Below are 21,920 nucleotides of genomic sequence, written 5' to 3'. Positions count from 1 at the left end.
TGACCTTATATAGACAGGTGTGTGCCTTTCCAAATCATGTCAAATCAATTGAATTTACCACAGGACTACAATCAAGTTGTAGAAACATCTCAAGGATGATCAATGGAAACAGGATGCACCTGAGCTCAATTTAGAGTCTTATAGCAAAGGGTCTAAATACTTACAGTATGTAATTAAGGTATTTCTGAATTCTGATGTACAAAGGGCTGCAACTAAAAGATACCTTTTATGTAAGTCCACTTCATGCACATTATCACATTATCTCAAGACTATACATTTTGTTGTAGCAATCATAAATGTATCCTTGCAACTTTTCATGTCTCCAAAATATTACTAGTTTGAAAAAAGTCTTAATAGGATCTATTCAGTGAAACTCAATTTGCATTCCGTATAGAGATAGTTGCTGTATTATTGTTTGAATACAGACAACTGCATCTTGAAATCCAGTCATGTTTCCTCTATGCGTAGTCCTCACTCAAGATTCAGAGCAGAGTCGGACAAGTCATTGTGTTTGACCCAAGATATTAGCCCCGTGTGATAAGGCCTGTTGAAAACCACATGTGCTAATTTTGTGATAACCTTTCCCCTCATGGGTCAGGCTGTGGCGCTGTGTCTCCCGCCTCTCTGAGTAGAAATGCCATGCAAAATGCATGACATGATATTCAAGATTTTCCTCATCAGATTGAAGAGCTTATACTTGTTTTCTATGCCTGCAATCAGTCAATTATTCTTCAAGTACACGTAATGAACATTGCAAGAATGGTCAGAATTTAATCAAAGCCTGTGCATGAGCATGTGCAGAATTATTATAGTCATAATCAACCATCCAAGTATTAGCTCAACCATTACATGACAAGCCTATCCGGTATCTGATATGCATAATATCCAGCACATTTTACAATGCTTTCATGTGATTTTCTTGTAAAAGACGTATTGCAATTAATTTGACCTGAGCATATTTTACTTATTTTTTACAACCAATAAACTGGTCCTGTGTGACTCAGTTGATAAGAGTGTGGTGGTGCTAGCATCTCCAAGGTTGTGGGTTTAATTCCGACAACTTCTGAGAAGAACTATGAGGTTAAAACATTGCAAAATGTGAGAGGAAAGAAAGCAAAAGCTAATCAAATACATTATATGTTCCTTCCATGCACCCTTTTTATTTAGCTTGACAGCAGAGCTTGGGTTCTAAAACGTTTTGTAAAGATAAGCAAATTAAATTTGCAATAGGAAAGGTGATTGTCCTGGTTGAACTTCTGTCACAAAGCTTGCTAGATTATGAGAACATGTTCAAGTGCATTGAGAGATCTTCAATTCAATCAACAGACATAGTTAGACCATGTTTAAGACCTCTGTGTTAAGTATGAAAGAAATAATCTTATTAAATACTTTTTTCTTTACATTGTTGAATGTGCTGACAACAAAATCACACAAAAATAATCAATGGAAATCCAATGTATCAACCCATGGAGGTCTGGATTTGGAGTCACACTCAAAATTAAAGTGGAAAACCACACTACAGGCTGATCCAACTTTGATGTAATGTCCTTAAAACAAGTCAAAATGAGGCTCAGTAGTGTATGTGGCCTCCACGTGCCTGTATGACTCCCTACAACGCCTGGGCATGCTCCTGATGAGGTGGCGGATGGTCTCCTGAGGGATCTCCTCCCAGACCTGGACTAAAGCATCCGCCAACTCCTGGACAGTCTGTGGTGCAACGTGGCGTTGGTGGATGGAGCGAGACATGATGTCCCAGATGTGCTCAATTGGATTCAGGTCTGGGGAACGGGCGGGCCAGTCCATAGCATCAATGCCTTCCTCTTGCAGGAACTGCTGACACACTCCAGCCACATGAGGTCTAGCATTGTCTTGCATTAGGAGGAACCCAGGGCCAACCGCACCAGCATATGGTCTCACAAGGGGTCTGAGGATCTCATCTCGGTACCTAATGGCAGTCAGGCTACCTCTGGCGAGCACATGGAGGGCTGTGCGGCCCCCCAAAGAAATGCCACCCCACACCATGACTGACCCACCGCCTAACCGGTCATGCTGGAATATGTTGCAGGCAGCAGAACGTTCTCCACGGCGTCTCCAGACTCTGTCACGTCTGTCACGTGCTCAGTGTGAACCTGCTTTCATCTGTGAAGAGCACAGGGCGCCAGTGGCGAATTTGCCAATTTTGGTGTTCTCTGGCAAATGCCAAACGTCCTGCATGGTGTTGGGCTGTAAACATAACCCCCACCTGTGGACGTCGGGCCCTCATACCACCCTCATGGAGTCTGTTTCTGACCGTTTGAGCAGACACACACACATTTGTGGCCTGCTGGAGGTCATTTTGCAGGGCTCTGGCAGTGCTTCTCCTGCTCCTCCTTGCACAAAGGCGGAGGTAGCGGTCCTGCTGCTGGGTTGTTGCCCTCCTACGGCCTCCTCCACGTCTCCTGATGTACTGGCCTGTCTCCTGATAGCGCCTCCATGCTTTGGACACTACGCTGACAGACACAGCAAACCTTCTTGCCACAGCTCGCATTGATGTGCCATCCTGGATGAGCTGCACTACCTGAGCCACTTGTGTGGGTTGTAGACTCCGTCTCATGCTACCACTAGAGTGAAAGCACTGCCAGCATTCAAAAGTGACCAAAACATCAGCCAGGAAGCATAGGAACTGAGAAGTGGTCTGTGGTCCCCACCTGCAGAACCACTCCTTTATTGGGGGTGTCTTGCTAATTGCCTATAATTTCCACCTGTTGTCTATTCCATTTGCACAACAGCATGTGAAATTTATTGTCAATCAGTGTTGCTTCCTAAGTGGACAGTTTGATTTCACAGAAGTGTGATTGACTTGGAGTTACATTATGTTGTTTAAGTGTTCCCTTTATTTTTTTGAGCAGTGTATATTGCAGGGTTTAATGAGGTTGGATGAAGGGGCGCTCTTGGGTACTGCTAAGATCATGGAACCTTTTTCATTAAACGCTTTGATTCCCACAATTACACCGGCATGATTTAGTGCTTTTCTAACCCCTTTTAAACATGTGTTTCAGCTACAGACTTCTGGGGTTGTTGCATTGGATTTGTCTATTTATTCTGCACACGCTGATACTAACCATTAGGCTGTGCAATTAACGGTGGCTGAGCTAGAGCAGTGTTTCTGAGACAAGGCCGGATCCCAAAAACGGTTCTTCTCACAAAAACATCTGTAAAGTCAGAACGGTTTGAGCAACATACTATTATGACCCCACTATGAAAAGGTTAGCCAGTATGGCTCGTACAAGACAAGGCTCATTCAAGGATACTTACTTAGCTTATGAAAAGCTGAGTCTCTCATGAACATGCTCACAAGCCACACAATAGTTGTTAGAAGGTAAGGTTTTTTTTCTAAACAGATAATAGGAAATACCAGGACATAGTATCTTTAATAACGTAAAAAGCTAACATAGTTGCTGTCACTGTCACAGTTGTTGTAAGAGACTGACCAAGGCGCAGCGTGTGTTAAGGTCCACATATTTATTTAACGTGAAACTTCTTCAACAAAACAACTAACAAGCAACAAAACGTGACTAGGTGGTGCACCAAGCACAAAACCTAACAATATCCCACAAACACAAGTGGGAGAAATGGCTACCTAAATATGATCCCCAATTAGAGGCAACAATTACCAGCTGCCTCTAATTGGGAACCATACAAAACACCAACATAGAAATATTGAACTAGAACACCCCCTAGTCACGCCCTGACCTACTACACCATAGGGCCCTACTACACCAAGGGCTCTCTATGGTCAGGGCGTGACAGTCACAAACTACAACAAAGTTGTCACTATTTGTTGGATATTAATTTCTGACTGAGCATACAATTTCTGTACTTACAGCATTCTCATAAAAAAGAAAATCTGTTTTTTTGCTTGGAGGACCTTAATTTTTTTTTACATTTGTCAATAAAACTCATGAAAGCAACTGTTTATGTCAAATTGTTTTGTATTCTACTTGTAGCCCTGGTTGTCTTGAAAAGAAAATGGTAAAACACTTCAATGTGAGGCTAAATATGAGGGCAGAGCAAGCAGATGAATGAAAGTAGTGAATTTCAGCTTTTTCACTGTGGACTGTTAAAATGAAGTGCTTTGTAACACCAAAACGAGTGGCAACCGAGCTGCCACCAGCGCAAAGGAGACAAAACCTTAACTTCCCTGGAGTATTGAAACACATCACCCTGAGATGTTTTGAGACATGACAGTGTGATGTAACACCACTTAATGAAGTGTTGTGCAACCCCCTGCCAAGGACTGGGAGCACTACCGGAAAAAGTTGAAAACATTATTTTGGTGTTTCAAGTTCTGTTTAGTGCAGAATTAGATACCTTCTCCTTTGTTGTCATTTCCTCTCTCTATAGTTTCTAAACACTAATGTGGAGTTTAAAATCCTGTCTAGTGCAGAATTAGATCACTTCTTCTGGATTGGTTAATGTATCTGATCAGTTGCCAGTTTAACCCATTTTGGCAGTCTACTGTACATTGAGCAGCACCTCTGCTCTCCAACATCAGTAACTGGAGGTTTTTCAGCAGGCATTGCAGGATACTATATTTTCCTCTTCTGTTAAAAGTTGGAAATGTGGGAATGGATTGTCTCAGTGAATGTCATTTGGCCTGATGGTTTTTATATCCGTTCATCATGATTCATTACACCTCATGGCACAACAAGCTGCTTAAAACTAATATAGAAGTATATTTTTATTTCTTCCTACATGCATACAACATTGTATAAAATTAAAAAAAAACACAATCCTATAAAAACAGAGCCACATGCAAGGAGATTAAAACCAGACTGTAGCTCAGTTGGTAGAGCATGATGTTTGCAATGCCAGGGTTGTGGGTTCGATTCCCACAGGAAAAAAAAAAAAAATTATGAAATGTATGCATTCACTACTGTAAGTCGCTCTGGATAAGAGCGTCTGCTAAATGACAAAAATGTAGTTCTATTTTTGGTTGTGCTCATATAAAATACACTTACATTTTATGAAACATTAAGTTTGATTTATTCTTAAATGTTTTGGTAAAATGAAATTAACAAATCATTATAATGACTTTTTTTGAGTCGATTTCAATTCAATCCAGAATAATTTTTTACAGTGTGGCTGTGTGGTTGAGTATGTAAAAATCCATTGAAATTCCAATGAAATGTACCATCTTACTGCCCCAGAAGTTGGGGGTCCAATTCCTTCTTCCGTCTGTCCCACTTTCACTCATTCTCTGTCTCCTGTCCTAATCTGTCTAAATAAAGCAATAAAAAAAATGTAGGTGGAATTCCCGCCAAAAATATTCTCCATAGGCCCTTCTCATCAATCAATATTTAGGCTATAAACCATTTGCATTTCTTAATGATTCGATTGATTGTTTGAGAGACACAATCTGCAAAAAATCAATAGTGTGTTTTGATGCTGCTTTCACTGAAAACCCCCAAAAGTGTTTTTACAACACTCTCAGAAAATCAAATAAAATCCCATTCAATATTCATATTGAATAACATTTTTTACATTTTAGTCATTTAGCAGACGCTCTTTTCCAGAGCGACTTACAGTAGTGAATGCATACATTTCATGCATTATTTTTTTAATTTTTGTACTGGCCCCCCGTGGGAATCGAACCCACAACCCTGGCGTTGCACACACCATGCTGGCGTTGTAAACACCATGCTCTACCAACTGAGCCACAGGGAAGACTGAAATAGCCACTTTGGGTGTTTCAGGGTGCTTCAATTCTGTTTTTAAACACTTCCTGTGTCATAACACTTACATAGGGTTTAAATTCAAACACCCTCCTAACATCAGATCTCAGCTTAGATGCATTGCTTTTCATGGTTTCAATACACAATCATGATGTTTTGAGTCTTTCTATTTTTACAGTATGGGAGTCCCTGGGACCAGTTTTTAAAATACTATCCCATTTTGCACACCTGTGTAAGGACATTATACCCACTTTCACATGCTCGAGTAATTAAGTGCAATTACAAAGTATCTCTTCAGAAACTGGGACCGAACCATTCCATTCATTGTCTTCGCAAATAAGAGTTATTTTTCCGTGTTTTTTTCCATCACATTTATCTGGTCTATATATACCAAACATTAAGAACACCTGCTCTTTCCACGACATAGACTGACCAGGTGAATCCAGGTGATTACAATGATCCCTTATTGATATCACTCGTTAAATCTACTTCAATAAGTGTAGATGAAGGGGAGGAGACAGATTAAAGAAGGATTTTTAAGCCTTAAACCAACGTAAACATGGATTGTGTATGTGTGCCATTCAGAGGGTGAATGAGCAAAACAAAATATTTAAGTGCATTTGAACAGGGTATGTCAGTAAGTGCAAGGCACACCAGTTTGTGTCAAGAACTGCAAAACGGCGGAATTTTTCACGCTCAACAGTTTCCCGTGTGTATCAAGAATAGTCCACTACACAAAGGACTCAATATGAGGGAGGTGTTCCTAATGTTTGGTATACTCAGTTTATAATCAACCAAAACTTTTGATTGGATTGGAAAGATTTCATTCAGGCTAAATTGGCATGATAAACCGTTGAGTAATAGATTTGAGATGTATGCCATTCTGGTACTCCAGAAATGTTTTTTAATAACAGTTGAAGTCGGAAGTTTACATACACTTAGGTTGGAGTCATTAAAACTTGTTTTTCAACCACTCCACAAATTTTTTGTTAACAAACTATAGTTTTAGCAAGACGGTTAGGACATCTACCTTGTGTATGGCACAAGTAATTTTTCCAGCAATTGTTTATGGACAGATTATTTCACTTATAATTCACTGTATCACAATTCCAGTGGGTCAGAAGTTTGCATACACTAAATTGACTGTGCCTTTAAACAGCTTGGAAATTCCAGAAAATGATGTCATGGCTTTAGAAGCTTCTGATAGGCTAATTGACATCATTTCAGTCAATTGCAGGTGTACCTTTGGATGTATTTCAAGGCCTACCTTCAAACTCAGTGCCTCTTTGCTTGACATCATGGGAAAATCAAAAGTAATCAGCCAAGACCTCAGAAAAAAAATTGTAGACCTCCACAAGTCTGGTTCATCCATGGGAGCAATTTCCAAATGCCTGAGGGTACCACGTTCATCTGTACAAACAATAGTATGCAAGTATGAACACCATGTGACTACGCAGCTGTCATACCGCTCAGGAAGTACATTGGTGCGAAAGTGCAAATAAATCCCAGAACAACAGCAAAGGACCTTGTAAAGATGCTGGAGGAAACAGTTGCAAAAGTATTTATATCCACAGTGAAATGAGTCCTATATCGACGTAACCTGAAAGGCCGCTCAGCAAGGAAGAAGCCACTGCTCCAAAACCACCATAAAAAAAGCCAGACTGCGGTTTGCAACTGCACATCGGGACAAAGATCGTACTTTTTGGAGAAATGTCCTTTGGTCTGATGTAACAAAAATGGAACTATTCGGCCATAATGACCATCGTTATATTTGGAGGAAAAAGGGGGAGGCTTGCAAGCCGAAGAACACCATCCCAACCGTTAAGCACGGGTTGGCAGCATCATGTTGTGGGGGTGCTTTGCTACAGGAGGGACTGGTGCACTTCACAAAATAGATGACATATTGAGGGAGGAAAATTATGTGGATATATTGAAGCAATATCTCAAGACATCAGTCAGGAAGTTAAAGCTTGGTCGCAAATGGGTCTTCCAAATGGACAATGACCCCAAGCGTACTTCCAAAGTTGTGACAAATGGCTTAAGGACAACAAAGTCAAGTTATTGGAGTGGACATCACAAAGCCCTGACTTCAATCCTATAGAACATTTGTGGACAGAACTGAAAAAGCATGTGCGAGCAAGGAGGCCAACAAACCTGACTTAGTTACACCAGCTCTGTCAGGAGGAATGGGCCAAAATTCACCCAACTTATTGTGGGAAGCTTGTGGAAGGCTACCTGAAACGTTTGACCCAAGTTAAACAATTTAAAGGCAATGCTACCAAAAACGAATTGAGTGTATGTACATTTCTGACCCACTGGGAATGTGATGAAAGAAATAAAAGCTGAAGTAAATAATTCTCTCTGCTATTATTCTGACATTTCACATTCTAAAAATAATGTGGTAATCCTAACTGACCAGGAATTTCTAAATGTCAGGAATTGTGAAAACTGAGTTTAAATGTACTTGGCTAAGGTGTATGTAAACTTCCGACTTCAACTGTATATTGAAAATATTTACATACTATATATATTTACATACTTTAAATATTTACATACTTTTTACAAATAAAGCTTGCAAAGCTGATGTTTCCAGGGACCTACTCTAGGGCTCTGTACACTAACCTTAACAATGTGGTCCAGCGGTTAGTGCCACCAACCCTGGTACATACAGAATATCCTAGGCCAGGGGTTTTCAAACGTTTCTTGCCCAGGGACCCCCGCCCAGGCAAACCGGCGCCCCAGCGACCCCCATTATATGTTATCACAAAAAAAGTCACATCTTGCCTTATCATCAGGTGAATGATAATGGCAAGTAGAAGTAAAACCTGTAATCAACATTTTAAAATAAGGAGATTTGGAAGTTTGACAGTTTCATTATTCTGACCTCCCCACAGTTTATTGTTCGCATAGTCTATGAGCTAGAAAGGTATCTTGTAGAGAAAATGCTCCTGTTGTAAAGCAAATTTTCTGCAATTCTATACAGTTTGACATGGAGTGTAGAGACAATTTTGCAGTTTAAAGCTAATTTACTGCAATTCTTTGTCATGGCTAATGCTGTGTTCCTCTGCTCAAACATTATAACAAAATCAATGAGTATATGCCATACATTTTCAATTCTCCCTAACTGTCTAGATCTAATTGGATTGTTAGTTCTCAAAGATGGTATTATTCAACAATCGATATAGTTCAATATCTTTTCTCCATGTTTTCCACCCCGAAAATTACCACTTAGAATTAGAATTTTCTATACACCAAAAAACCTGTAATTAGCTCCAATGACTGTAATTTCCTCCATATTAAAGGGATAGTTAGAGATTTTGGCAACGAAGCGTTTTAGGCTATCTACTTCCCCAGAGTCGGATGAACAAGAACAGCTAGCATGCTAACTGTTCCTGTAGACTTTCAGTCATAGCGCTAATGCTAGTTGGCATTGGCTCGTGAAACTACCTCGCATTTCCTTTATACTGGACACAGAGACATAAAAATGGTACCTATGATGGTATTCTGTAGCAGCGAGAGACATTCATAAAATAATAAATGTTCACATACATTTTCTTTTTATATTAAATAAAATGCGGACCCCCTGCAGCACTTCTGCGGTACTATTAAGCATTAATTTTGGCCACTTTTTATGCATTGCTGAGCAGTCCCCTCCAATGTATTTAGAACAATAATGTTTTATGGAAATAAGTTACATGTATTTAAGACTTTTATAATTGCAATCCTTTATACCAGCACAAAGAAGTTACTTTTAAATTAGTCAAATGAATAAGAATACACAATTGGAGGGAGGAATGTGCATTTACAATGATGAATATGTAAGAAATAATTATTTTTTCCCTCAATTAAAACTGCAGGCAATTATTCTAAAAGATTATTGACCTCTAAGGGGACTTGTGATGTCACATATTTGCTCATCTCTATCCTTGGTATAGTATTCATCTTAATTAGTACAAGAGTGTATTAACTTGGACAGATTAGTGCACTAATACATTAGATTTTTATTATTGTTCGGGTGGGGGAGGTTAGAAACCACTGTCCTCATCCTAGAGACCTATTCTTCATCATTGTCAGATATGACCTTTTGAGTTTCTTGTTATTTTGACAACTTTGACCGAGCAGTTATTTTGGGGGGGTCTTTCATTCAAGGATCAAATATGCATGTCCTTACAAACGGTGACAACTCAAAGGGTGACAATATTTCAGATGAGGCTCTTTGGAATGGACAAGGACAAGGTCTCATACAGCTCATAGAGTAAATAGTATGGGTTATATTCATTAAGTCACTGGAAATGGATAAAAGATTGATCCACCCACTCACTGTATGTGTTGAAAGCAATAGAGGGAGACCACTTACACACAGAAATATAGTGCTAATAGATACTAGCATTTACAGTATGATGCACATTTCCTCATCAATTCAAACATGTTAATTTTGCACAAAAGAATGAGTCTTTTGTATTATTTGTTATTCCCATACTTTTCCAACCTTTTGCCACTGCTGCAGGGCATATGCATGTTATCAGTATTATGCTCTTTCAAAGAATTTGTGTCTGTCAATGAAGCCTGCAATCTTGAGATAAATCAATCTGAGAGATTTTCTTATTGAAAGAAACCATAACCAGATTCCTAGATAACACCATAAGATGGCCCATGCCTCATAACATTGAACAAACAATATTTTTCATTCTAGACAAGTATGTATTTGAGAGATGGGATGATAGGTGATCACTATTGTTAGAAAACAAACCAATCATACTTCTTCCGAAGCAGTGAATGGCCCAAAGTCTGTGACAGAGTGTACACAATTCTTTACAAAAAGCTTTGTTTACAAATTAATATTCATATAATCCTGACATTGAGCAAATCATTCCAGGCATTACAACGCATACTGAGACTTCAGTAAGCATAATTATACCACCTCTTTTGTTTAAAAATATGTCCACATTTACACAAACCAGAGCAGGTTGATACAAAGTGAAGCAAATTAGAACTGTTGGTCTCTGCTGAACCATTACTGGCCACCGCATATCATTTTTTGATGGGTCACAAGCAGTGTTGGTCTTGCCTGTGACTCAGTTGGTAGAGCATGGTGTTTGCAACGCCAGCACGGTGTGTGCAACGCCAGGGTTGTGGGTTCGATTCCCACGGGGGGCCAGTACAAAAAAATAATGCATGAAATTAAATGTATGCATTCACTACTGTAAGTCGCTCTGAATAAGAGCGTCTGCTAAATGACTAAATTGTAAAAATGTGTTGGAGGTTTTTAGTTACAAAGTAACACGTTACAGTATTAATAACTTTTTGCGGTAACGAGTAATATAACGGAGTACTGTTCCAATTTGAGTAATAATATTTTAGTTACTGATCACAGAGAGGTCGCCGTTACTTTGTTACTTTTGTTATAATTCACTTCCTATTACAGTTATTGATCCAAATACATATTTGTGATGATTATTATTCCTTCTCTGTTGGCGCAAAAAAAAAAAAATCCCCCCCGCCCCAGATTGTAAATGTTTTTGTCCAGAGTCTGACATCCTCTCACCAAGTTGCTGTTTACGCACGCACTGCTACTAACTGCATTGGTGAGGGAGATGAAAAAGGCCAGAAGCGTCTAAAACATTGAGTTTCTCAGTGTGGAAGCACTCCCGTTATTTTGATTTGGTAGGAGGACAAAATGACAAGAATATAACTGAAAAATGTAAACTGTGCCCAAGAGAGAAACACCTCTCCACTGCTAGGAACACAACCTCCAATATCTTGGAGTGCCTGCAAAAGCAAAGTGCCAAGACAAAACTCGTAGCGAAAGACCCAAAGCATGACCACTGCTGCTGAAGATGACTGTTGGCCTACCTCATTCTTTCGACCAAGGCTTGATTTTAATCGTTCAGGAGGACAGGCTGCAACCCAGGGAGAGCTGAACAAGCTTGTAGATCGGTATGTAGTAGAGGAAATGCTGCCCTTATCCACGGTAGAATCCCCCTCAAAATACTGACAAATGTGTATGTGCATAGGTAACGTTGACATTGTTTACATTGAGTGAGGACATGCAACATTTTGTGGTATAATGCAAAAGTTATACAATGATTAGTGTAACTAATTACTTTCCCCAGGGAGTAATAAGTAAACACATTTTTTACTGTTTAAATAATTAATGAGTAATAGGTAATATATTACTTTTTCGAGTAATGACTACAACACTGGTCACAAGTGAACCACATCACATTTCATTTGAATAGGGATTTTATAATTACATCTGTTGCTTTCATGTATCCTTCATTCGACACATATAAACCATATGGTCTAGGTTGTTTTCTGAAAGAAAAAGGTTGTTTTGTTTTTTACAACAAATTCAATGTCTAAAACAGCCAAATAAACTCTGGGATTCTTCTGTGTGTTTATGCCATGATACATTTTTGGGAATTATTTGTTTATATGGCGTTTTGGTCATTTAACAGTTAATTTATTTGACAGTTGTGCAAGCCAGAGCCTAACGTGTCCATGCTGGACCGTGGTTTTTCAAATTTGATCTCAAAGCCCTCACTGTGTTTGACTTCTTTTTAATTGTTTCCTGTCTGCCGACCCAATTATAAGTACAGGATTCTTTGGGAAAAATTGCATTAACAACATTTTGAAACGGAAAAATTTGTAAATAACTGAAATTCAAACCAAATGATGAGCTTATTAGTTGGGTCTTGATTTGATCATATTTTACTTGGTTTTTGTCAGCTCTTGGTATACACATGTCGATTCCAGTTTAGATGCTGGTTGGGCACCTAAGCTGCTTTTGTTTGGTCGGTATAATGAAAGATGGAAGAAAAAAATAAAACTCTGTATTGATTGAGAGAAGCTTAAGTCAGTCTGACTTTATCATCTATTACTGATTTTGGGTCAGGTGAACTGTGTGTGATATGTTGGTTAACTTAAAAAAAAAAAAAGACTATCAGCATTATGTTAGTGGCAATTGCAATGCAAATGGGGTGTTAGGAGTTATTTATCAAGACTGTATCAATTATTTATTTCTGTAAACATATCTCAAAATAACTACCTTGGTAATAATTTTTTTCATTACTTGGACGAAATGCTCACATCCACTGCATATTTCTCTTACTGCATTATTTCTGAGATAAGTTAAGTGATAAGTGATTAATAACGTTTCAATGTCTTAATCTGCAAGTATTCCATCAGATTTACAGGTAATACTTTGAGGTGAAGATAGATGCGTGAAGCAATGAATAAGACAATTTCAAACTATTAAAGACTACTGCAGTGATAACACATAAAGGCTAACTTTCTTAGAAATGACCTGGTGAGACTGAGCCTTATACAGCACACTCAACAATGCATGAGACATACTGCAAACTGGTGAAAAGAAAAGGAGCTCTCAACGCTAAGCTCTCCCAAGCTCTCTTTATTCCATTGTAACGACAACCACATGAAGGAAAACTATGAAGGACAAATATGGAGTACAAAGTCTAGTGAGTTTGTTTAACATTTAGTTTCATGGGTAGTAACTCCTCTCGTGGGCGTCAGCCAGGAAGTTGTAGCCAACCTGCCTCACTCACCAGTGGACTGAAAACACATGTTTAGCGAGGATTGTGACAGGCACATTCAGTGAAACTGATGGGTAAAAATGGCGGATTAACCCTGCCGTAATGGCAAAGGATTTACCAAGGGAGACAACATTATGCACTGTTGCCACTCTGAAATGAGCGCTGTGCATAGTTCACTCTCTGCAGTGTGAGGGCAGCTCCACAAGGTGCACATGAAGGGAGGTCAAAGCTCTAAGCTGCTGGGTTGCCCATGGCTACATAAATATTAACTGAGCCTCCACTGTTTTGAGAGGGCTTCTTTGATTGTGAATCTCCTCGGAGGGTTCGCTATCCGCTGAGAGTACAGCAGGCATCTGACAAAACTTGGTTTGATGCAAACAAATTAATATAGAGAGGTGTTGCATTTGGTTAACGGGTCAAGAAAAGCCAGTAGTTCTATGCAAGTATGTTGAAGAGAGAAATAGCATACTTGTAGGCTAGATAGTTTGTTCCTGTTCCATGGTGGAACACATATTTGGAGGTTTGCCCGAGGTATTTTACTTTTACTAGGTGAAATTCTATCCTCAAAGGGTCCTTCATAGATTAAACTTTCAAACCATTTAGTTTACAGTTAGAATGACATCTCTATTGAATTGAGAGTTTTTCAAGTTTATTTCATGGGCTTTCCAGACACAGAACTTTTCACAATGTCAAAAACAATTGTTAACTACATCAATAGTTATCATATGCAGTACCTCTGCCGTTTCATTTAAGGACCAAACAATTGACAGCTGTGCCATATAGATTGCACAATAGTTGGGAAAAGATTTTTGATTGACTGATTCCATGGCACATGATTTATGAACTGATACACAAACAACGCTGTATTCAAAACTTAGAGTTCTTCAATTTAAATAATTATCCAAAATTCTTGCAACCAATAGAATGTTATATATATGGGGATACAACCATCCCAGCTCTGTCCATATGTAGCTTGTTTTTGGTCACAGGTTCAGAAATGGCTGAAGAATTACAACATTTACCTGGAGCTAACTCTGCAAATAGCACTACTGCGTGATTTAAAAAGTCATAGTCTATTGATCAAATATATAATAATACTCTTAGCAAAAAAATATATATTTATTTACATTCTGTAGAAATTATGAGAATAGAAAGGTTCATAACTTTTTTGAAACATCAGTGCACAGTTGAAAAATATATGACAAATTGAAATCAAAACTGGATGGTGTTCAGAGATAAAATGTCTATAGTATGTATAAGCTGGAAGTATAAGCCTAAGTGGTGTTGTCCATTAGTTACTCCAATTAGGGGAAGAGTGGTGAGGTTAGGGGAAAATAATAAGGGAAATCATTATAAATGTAATTGAATTATTAAATAAAAAATATATTAAAGTATTTTTTTTTAACTCTGCTAAGATATGCTAGCAGCAATTTGAATTGGAAGCCAACAACAAAGAAACAAGAGGGCAATGTAGTCAGATAACTTATAAACTTGTTAAAAAGAATCAGCATAATGCACAAGTATCTGTTAACTAAGGTGTGAACTATCTATGGGGCACACAAGCTCTACAAATCATTAGCCATCATCATCAAGTAGTCCATGGAGAGACACAGACTTTTTGTGTGCAAATATTTTTGGGAAAAACTATAAGAATTGTTCAAAGAACAATTGAGGGTTCTAAACAAGTCATTGATACTCATGGGAACAAGGGAGCCATATTTATTCTCCTCATGGTTGACAAAATGTCCTCTAAAGTGTGCCCCAACACATATAACCAATATAAAAACAGATAGATACACTTTATCGACATTATCACTAACAAAACATTTTTCATTTACTAGACGTTCTTATCCACAGCGACTTACAGGAACAATTAGGGTTAAGTGCCTTGCTCAAGGAAACATCGACAGAGTTTTCACGTAGTCGGCTCAGAACCAGCAACCTTAGCTTTCGGTTACTGGCCCAATTCTCTTAACCACTAGGCTACCTGGTAGCCTTCTTTTGGTAGCCTTCAATAAGGCTTGATTCAACATTGGTGCTACTAGTGTTTTAATTCAGAAAAAAAGTATCTTGTAACTCTGATTTCTCTGTTCCCGCCCTCATTTCCCTGTCTGCAAGCTAGGTGGGCCAAGCAATCAGGTCTGGAAAAAGTTATACTTTAACCCGAGGTGCCCCAAGCATGCACCATTTAAAACATTTCTGTCTGGCAAGTGATTACTTGCAACCAGCATACCACATGCGAGATATCACTGGTATCAAAGCAGTCTGACTTGCCTTGTTAAATAAAGGGTAAATAAAAAAATACAAATACGTTCATCATAAACACAAATACAATTTCTGTACAACCTTAATGGCTCAATGCACTGAACAATAAATAGGGACCACATACTGAAAGTTGGTGGTCTCACTTCAATGTGTGATGGTATCGCCATTGTAACATTGTAATTAACAGTGTTCACCCTTATCAATAACAAAGTAGTTAATGAATATAATGTGTTAATATATGTGTAACAATTCAGATGTAACTCAATAAGTATAGCTACAATGTAACATGATAGAATGTATGTAGGGATATATGTCTCATATATCCAAGAAAGTGAAATGAAGTACATGCATACAAAATTGCTTTTTTAGCCCTTTAAGACTGTCTTGATCTAGTCTCTCTAGTTCTACAGAGTATTCCTTCAAATATGAATGTCTGCCTTTGGATGACCTTTATAACATCTGCTTTCTCTTTTTGTCCCTTAAAACAGTTGTATAATTATGTAAAATGCTTATGAAAACACAACTATTCCCCTCTCATCCGTTCACCATCACCTAGTGAATATGACTCAATTTCACATTTCCCTACAACAGTTGAAAGGATGTTTTTATTGAAGCCAGGTGTATACCAGTCTCTTGGTGCCTGATAATGTTCCCGGACTGCATTCCTCAAGCAGATCATAACATTTTCCACAGCATCACGACTGATGGTTGTCACTTAGGAGTTTTTCCTGAAAAGACTGATCTTCACTGAAGTTCCATCCCAAATAAGCAAATGAATACGTAAGATAATAATTGAAAAATTATGAAATAGCCAGGTATTGCATTCGTTGATGTATAGGATTCTGAGATAAGATTTTTTTTTTTTTTAATTAGCCCTTTATTCCATGGTAGCTCAAAAAATAAAACATATTTTTAGATTGCTTGTCATACAGTTTATTGCTATACAATTTGTCACCATTATGCAACAATTCCCAATCACACAATATACATTGTTTAGTCATTGGTCAGCTTTGCCCATCTCTCTCTACAGTAGCAGATCACCTTCCCCCTTGGACTGTTGCAATGGTCGTTCAGTCTTTTATTGAGGCCAGTTGGAGAAAAATAATCTCTCTGCACTTTTCTGCTCCTTCCTTTTTTGATGCTAGGTAGTGTTCAAGTAAGAATAAGTCCTCAGTCATTGGTTGAATAGGCTGGACTGCCTATTGTGAGGGGATTGAGCCTCTCCTACACAAAAATAAAATGGAGAAGTAAAATAGTGGCATATATTTATAGATAATCTACTTCACATTTGTACTCTGTTCACTGTAATCTTCTTTGCGACAGTCAGGGCTAAACGGCCGAGCATTAGTCTTCTTGCTGGACATGATAATATGTTTATATGATTCGTTCCTATTGGATGTGTGCGTGTGTCGACTCCGAGTCAGTGTGGATCGGGACTCCGTGTCAGGTTTTGACAGCAGTCCATTCACAGACGACTCTTGCAGAAGGCAGCCTGCCCTGCTGCGACTCACTGCACTGGGCACTGGCTCTGTTTACTGGAAGCCTGCTCCGGTGAATCAAGCAAGTCTCTCAATGCTGTGAGCGGTATCTTTTCCCAAACGCGAGCCCCTTAAACTTTGCAGCACCATTGAACCTCATTCTCTCATCCAGGGGAACTCGGCGTGGATTGACATCAACTGCAGTCTCCTTTTTTTTCTGCAGAGAACAGGTTTCACTGCCTGTTCGCTCTTCTTCCCTCTGTCTCTTCGGGTTTCTACTCTGTGGATTGTTGCTTTGACTCCAGGCGAACAGGGGAGCAGAGATTAAATGCTCAAGCAGAACTGTTGATGAGTTAAGACTGAGCAGCACCTTGCCATGGAAGAGTATGTCCGGTCTGGGGGAATGTATGGGCTGAAAGAGGGACAAGCTGCCTGATAAAGCCCTATCTGTCCCAGATAAGTGGAGCATGCATCAGAACTGCAGAGATTCTCTCAACACTGCTGTGTTCTGATCTGCAGAGGAGTTCCTGTTACAAGACTGCCTGCTTTCTACACACAGCTATTGTCCAACAGATTTTTTTCTGCCTCTGACTTCATCGTATTTATCGTGACTGTTTTCTCAGAAAGGTAAGGATTGCCTTTAAGAGAACTGCATTTCCCTATTACTTAGGCCTACTATCACTTTACCAACCATATCCAAGAGTGGTTTAATCTCTTGACAAGTCTCTGTCTGTAACTTTCTTGTATCACTTTATTAGGGGAATTGTTTGTCAAGTTCAGATATATACCTTCCAACTCACATATGTGAGGATATCAAGTCATTAATCACACACTACAGTTGTATATTTTACTTTCCCAAACCACAAACAAACCATCTGTAGGCTGCTTGAAATCTTGAGTTATGAAAAACCAAAGAGCAGGTTTGCCATGAATTAGGTCTACTTTTAAAGAACATAACTGTTTGAAATAGGCTAATTAAAATGATCCAAGGGATACCATGGTTAATAGAAAAATGGTTAATAGAAACAACCAGATGTGGATTGATTTGGTCAGCTGCCTCCCTCTCAATTTGACTGAATGGAAACTATTAAAATGAGGCGGGACACGTAAAGCACCATTTAATTGGAATTGAATTTATGCCTTTAAAGTTGTAGATAGAGTTGTGCTCCTTGCTGTTTTTTTCATGTAGCCTATCAATGGGTTCCTTGCTTGAATAGGGCTGTATGTTAGCAGTGATCTAAGAATCAATGTGGCTGTGATTCTGGAGAGCAATGAGGCTAATCTCTTTCAGTCTAGCCAGGGCCTTGACTGCTATATTTTGAGAAGGGAAAACTCTAGAATAGCCTATCTTTGCATCATAGTAGACAGACAATATTATGTGTATAACGAGTTAATTAAACTGCAATGCATTGAACTGAAGAACAATATGTAGCCTAATACGACAGGCACTTGATGTTGAAAATGTGAAATAATTGGTTAAAAATATAAATTCCAAGGAAACGACGAGATATCATCTATATGTGTCTTATTTGAAACACAGTTGCGCACAGTGGCAGTAAAATTAGATAATTTTACTGCACATGCATTTTTTTACCAATATCAAAACCATCTTGTCAACCTGCATGTGTTAACGACCGAAGAAAAAGCTAATATGCGGAGCGGAGCTCCTATATTACCCCGGCCAACTCAGCGTCCTAACGGCTGTGTGTGAAGCAGTGGAACAGAGGAGAAAAACGAAATATCGATCATTCATTGTACAGGATACATTTTACTCCAGTCCAGTATTCCCTTTTCCGCCACTAAACTACCAGCACGATTCTCCATTCTGTCATATTTTGTAAGGCGTTACGCCTGATGTGAAATGCTAATGAAAGTTCCTAACTGGATTTGATATCAATCATATGCACTTGTTTCTGCGTGCGATCAGCCAGCGTTAGATATGGCAATGACAGAATAAAGGTTAGTCATTAGCATAATAAGTAGGTTTACTCATTGATGAAGATTTTTTTTTAAAGTTTTTATATTGATAAAAATATGTCACTAATCCAACGTCTCAATATATATTAATTTATATAAATATGAATAAACCTACCTCAGATGAAGCTATATGCTATAGCTGATCATCTAGAATGGCTAACTATTTTATTGTCTTTGTTCATAAATGCAATAATATATAAATGGAATAATACTTTAGTCCTTTGCAAATAGGCTCTAGTCCATCTATCTCATCAGTCCCATAGGGTAAAATGTAACTTTATTTTTGGCTGCAAACAGGGTAGGTCAAATGATGCAACTAATATTATAACTCAACTGTGAAGTTGTTTGAACAGAGTGTGTGCGAACAAAATCTGCACTCTTATTAGATTATTTGAGGCACATTGCTACTCTTCTTCCCCAGCCCCTTTCGTAAAGGGGGATGCCATTTCACATGTTTCTGCACAAAATGTTTGAATTAATGCAAGTACTAATTTTTACTGGTTGAAGGAATAGATGAGCAAATGACAGTGGTCACAACTCTTGCTCGATGGAAAGAACTCCAGCCTTGTAACCAATAGGGTTAGCTGATGCCGAAAGGGTAGGGGGAGTGTGAGTTAGTAAAATGGGAGGTGAAGTTGTAACCCGTCTCTACCCCTTTTATTGTGTTTCTATGTGAAAACACAATTTCCCTGCTTTTTTGTTTGCCAGTTGAATGATATTTTCACGGGAACATGTAATAATGTCTTTCTAGTTTTATTTCCACTCAACTGCAATACTGGTTGTTTTGATATTCTACATTTTTTATCTATTATTTTGTATTAGTTGAGGATTATGAATGTAATACATCTGCAGAATAGGTATAGGCATATACATTTTATGAACAGAGAGAGTATCTGGTTAACTGTCAGAAGCTTGTTGAAAAGAGTACCATTAGATACATTTCAAGCTGTTGCGAATCATACACCCATGTATAGCTTAGGCCATTTATAGGCTTCTCAGTGGTTTCTCATGTGTTGGTCTATTTTATGTCTTTTAGCTCTATGCAATCACACTTTCCCGAGCCAATATGCCTTTATAAGCGTGGTATTGTTTCATTTAAACCAACAGTCGCTTTTTGGACCCAGTCTTGTGTCAGAGGGAGTGCGTCCTGTTTCAAAGAACTGCAGCTGTTGATGTACCAGAGCCCGAATTGCTCCTCTGCCTCTCTGTTCATTTCCACTCACAGATCAATAGACTCAGTGTAGTTCTCTATGGATTTAGGGGACCAAACGGGTACATATTATTATTAGCTCTCTATTCTTGATTGCAGCTGTAGCCTACATTATTGTTATCAAGCAAAAATAGTAAAGTGTTAATTTTAACCTCATAGAGACTGTATTTGAGGAGAAGTAGCACATACTGTACACTATCATATTGTGAAGGCTAGAAAAATCAAGAACCACTATTAATGTTTATATTTAATATTTTTGAATAGATAACACTAAATGCCAAGAGAAATCTTCTCAGGTATGATTGAGTGGCATACTAGAGCATCTCCTCCACTTCAATGGGATCATGTAGATGATTTTGCGTCTCCTACAGTTTTGAAGCTACACAACCAAACTAGATAGCCTAATCTGTTATGACTGTATTGAGGCAATGCACTATTGATTTTGGAGTTGTATTTGTACTGTGACCCCTTTGTGCACACTGGCTAAAATGTTTTATTCTTACTGAACTGAACCCACATTCAGAATGTGACCGTAGTCACATTGGGGCTTTGTTTGACTAGGCTCCTCCAAATAAAGTGGTGTGAAAGTGAAGCTGTGCTTTTTACGAATGCTGTCCAGAATGGCCCGGAGCTGTGCTGTTGCTTTTATTCACAATGTAAGGAACACCAGATTGACACAGGTCAAGAGTACATGCATTCACAGAGTTAAAGTGACTTCCTCCGCAAGTAAAATGACACACAATGAGCCCTTCAACGGACACTCAATTATGGTTAATATGTTATCTGTTTTGTACAAAGAGGCGTTTTCGGACACAATCATTTCTGTTGCTGTTTCTTCTATATGGAGCCCTACTGTGCGGATAATCACTCGCCATTAAATGGAAAAAACAAGGTTGTAAAAAGGGCTAAGGCAAATTGTATGTAATGCGCAGGTCTTTGGGCCAAAATACCTCCCCTTTTATGACTGATTTTATTTTACTATTGGCAATCAGTAAAACACTATGAGCCAGGGTGTTCCCCTCCCTGCTATTTTATGAAACATTTGTTTCCACTTGCCAAAGGCTTCTGTAGCAGTGGATAATTATTTACCTTCTGAAATGGCAGGTAAAACTTTCTGCTTGCCTTATTAATTTCCTTCCAGGGACATGACATAGCATGTACAATGGTAACAATAAATAAGGGTCAATTTAGACCCGTGAAAGAAATAGTGAGGATATTTTTCTATGGCTTCTATATTGTTTTTCCACTGGTCAAGTGGTAGCCATCCTAAGCTTATCTAGCATCTATTTTTCATTAGTTTGCCCCTTTTGGTGCTCCTCTGAATAGGATTCTGGAAATAAAACGGAAACACAAAGATCTTAAAGGCATAGCTGTAAAACTCATGGCTCGTGGCATAAAACAGCTCTTAAGCAAAACATTTTTTTTTGTTACTGGTTGTGGCCAACTATATATATTTTACAGAACCATATTGCATACGTTAGGCATCTCTTTTTCTTGAATAGAACATGTAGTGTGTCATAAGCGGGAGGCATAAGTGTAACCAATGAGATAGTTATATTTTCTCTTGTGCCGTATATTCACAGGATTTTGTCAGCTTTGACAGAAATAATGCAAAAATGTTCTGACAAACATGTAACTTAATTAACTATGCCATTATCAACAAATAATGAAAATAATAATATGAATTACTGTTATTATTAAATATAAGTACAACTAAATAGAA

At 38.5% G+C, this 21,920-nt stretch overlaps 1 protein-coding gene across 16 annotated transcripts in view; it reads left to right on the top strand.

The window, feature by feature from the left end:
• Window positions 1-16,982: 16,982 nt before the first annotated feature.
• Window positions 16,983-21,920, top strand: part of adgrl2a (adhesion G protein-coupled receptor L2a) — a 215,429-nt gene continuing 210,491 nt past the window's right edge. For 5 of the 16 annotated variants that reach the window (XR_006756885.1, XM_014215666.2, XM_045687270.1 and 2 more), the window contains exon 1: window positions 16,984-17,637. The gene's annotated coding sequence lies outside the window, so the exon portion shown is untranslated. Of the gene's footprint in view, window positions 17,638-21,920 lie in introns of all 16 variants that reach the window. The other 11 variants (XM_014215660.2, XM_014215654.2, XM_045687277.1 and 8 more) reach the window with 4 other exon arrangements.

This window comes from Salmo salar, chromosome ssa10 (genome assembly GCF_905237065.1).
Source record: "Salmo salar chromosome ssa10, Ssal_v3.1, whole genome shotgun sequence".
Taxonomy (NCBI): domain Eukaryota; kingdom Metazoa; phylum Chordata; class Actinopteri; order Salmoniformes; family Salmonidae; genus Salmo; species Salmo salar.
This window is presented reverse-complemented; position numbering and strand designations above follow the sequence as displayed.